Below are 2,594 nucleotides of genomic sequence, written 5' to 3'. Positions count from 1 at the left end.
TGTATTTCCTTTTACAAGCAAAAAAGTTAGGCCCTAAGATATGCACCAAAGGGTAACTATTTATACTGAGATACAATTTATTTCCATAGATTGAAGCAAGAAAAGGGAAGGCAAAAAAAAAATACCTCAGGACTAGAAATCGATATCAAAGCAAAACAGCTGACTTGCAGTTTCAGGTCAGTCTTCAGGAATCCATTAATTGCTTGATCAATGCAGCATGATCTAGGCAGCTTAATTGAAGAGAATCAGTACTTGAGAAGGCAGTGTCTCCAGAGGAGAACCACAGACAGTCAAGTTAATGGCCTTCATGACTCCTGCTGCCTCATTGGATCCACGAGGAAAAACAGTGTGAAACCAGATCAGGGGACATAAGAGATAATTGACAGGTATAGCTTTCAAGAAGAAGACTTCATATGGAGATTTCACTGACACTTCAGATAATGGTGGTGGGTATGACAACATGTATATATTCATATTTGCAAGTGACCAGCAGGAACAGACGAATTTTTTAAACATACAGTCACAATGTCAAAGATGACCTCTCCTGGAGGAAAAGGTGAATCTTCAAACAGGTGATTATGGTGTTGGGCTTTTCATTTTTTAATCCTTCCTTGTTGTTGGTTTTGTTTGAGTTTTTTTAATGCTACAGCTGGTGTTGCTGGTTGCATAAAGTAGAAAACCAGAGATGCTCAATACTGTTGTTATTCATACAACATTGTGAACTTAGCAAATAACAATGGAAATCTTCCTTTCTTACCTCTACCATCTCACAAGTAAACATTACTGAAACTCCAAAAATTATTCTGACCTTGAATTTAAAAAGGGAAAAGAAAGTGTCATTAACTTACAGAGGTTAGATGGGAAAGCCAGCTAAACTGAAGCAAAGGGCTGGCTGGATAATTTTTTTGTTTAGGAGATTTTTGTTTAAGTGTGAATTATAAGGATCCCATTATGAAGCATATAGCCCAAGGACGTCAAAGACAGAAACAAAGACCCTGTGGCAACCAAAATATTCAAAGAACCACTTAGAGGTAGCAAAAATAAGAAACAAAATGGCTATCCCTAGATTGCACTATGGCTTTACAAATTATGGTATTTGAACATAATGGAATACAATTCCATAATTAAGAAACAATAAAGATGAAGAATTCAGAAAAACTTTGGAAGATTTACATGAACAGATGTTGCTCAAAGTAAGGGAATGAGGAGAACAATTTATAACTATCTTAACATAAATTTAAAAAATAATTGCTAAAAGATAGTCATACTATGATTGATTGTAACGACCAGTCTCAGTCCTGGAGAAGTGACGATAAAACCCAAGTCCATCCTCTAAGTAGGTAGGTGAGGAACTACAGATGTGGAATGGGGTATACATGGTCAGACATGGTCATTGTGACTATTGGTTTTACTTAAATATTTTGACTTTGTTAAAAGGGAGAGTTCACCTTCTCTCTTTCCTTTTGACCCAGGCAGCGGCAGCATGGGTAAGTGCCGTGGTCTTTGTACTGCTAAAAAGCTCCGAAGCCACAGGAGAAACCAAAAGTAGCATGACAAACAATATAAGAAAGCTCATTTGGGCACTTCATTGAAGGCCAACCCATTTGGAGGAGCATCTCACACAAAAGGGATTGTCTTGGAAAAAGTTGGTGTGGAAGCCAAGCAGCCCAATTCTGCCATCAGGAAGTGTGTGAGAGTCCAGCTGATTAAAAATGGCAAAAAAAATCACTGCCTTTGTTCCCAATGATGGCTGCTTGAACTTTATCAAGGAAAATGATGAAGTTTTGGTTCCTGGATTTGGTCGAAAAGGTCATGCTGTTGGTGATATTCCTGGAGTCCAATTCAAGGTTGTAAAAGTTGCAAATGTTTCTTTTCTGGCCTTGTACAAAGGCAAGAAGGAAAGACGAAGATCATAAAAATTATATGATGTCTTTGTCATAGTAAAAAATTGTCATGTAAAAAAAAGGGAGGGTTCAATTGTGGGAGACTAGAAGATGGTTTAATGGGAAATCACTATGAATGGTGTGATATCCAAGTGCATTTATTTTAAATTCAATTCCCTCCTTACCTTCATCTCTTAGAATCATGAGGTTCTTTCAAAGCACAGCTGGGGTGCCATAGGCTATAGGAGGTGTTTGCTGGTCCACCCAAATCCAGCTGTCAGGGCCTTCTTATAAAATTACTCTGGATTGCTTTGTATTTCCTTCACTGGGTACACATTAAATCTCACTGAAGGAGATAAACTCCTTGACGGTGGAGATTTATTTTTGTCTTTGTTGACCTGACATGTGGCACAGTGTTTAAACACAGTAGAAGCTCCATAAATCTTGATTCTTAGAAAAGTTCAAGAATCAGGTTTGGTTTTTTTTTTATTTTTCAAGAATCTATTAGTAAGGAGACGGTTAGTGAACACTCAGAAATGGAAGCCATGATTACAGTGAGCTAGCATGACTTCAGGAAAAGATCATTCCAAATAAACCACATTTTCTTTCTTGGCAGGGTTATAAGGGAATAGTGTATATATATATTTGCCTAGATTTTAGCAAAGCATTTAAAAAGTGATCTCTTCTTGTGGACAAGGCAGTGAGATTTGT

At 37.4% G+C, this 2,594-nt stretch overlaps 1 pseudogene; it reads left to right on the top strand.

Annotated features, from left to right (window-relative positions):
- Positions 1-1,483: 1,483 nt before the first annotated feature.
- On the top strand, positions 1,484-1,916 carry LOC114032857 (annotated as a pseudogene).
- The last annotated feature ends 678 nt before the right edge of the window (positions 1,917-2,594 follow it).

This window comes from Vombatus ursinus, unplaced genomic scaffold, assembly GCF_900497805.2.
Source record: "Vombatus ursinus unplaced genomic scaffold, bare-nosed wombat genome assembly UNPS02005659.1, whole genome shotgun sequence".
Lineage (NCBI taxonomy): Eukaryota > Metazoa > Chordata > Mammalia > Diprotodontia > Vombatidae > Vombatus > Vombatus ursinus.
Note: the sequence above shows the minus strand (reverse complement) of the source record. Positions and strands in the feature narration are given on the sequence as shown.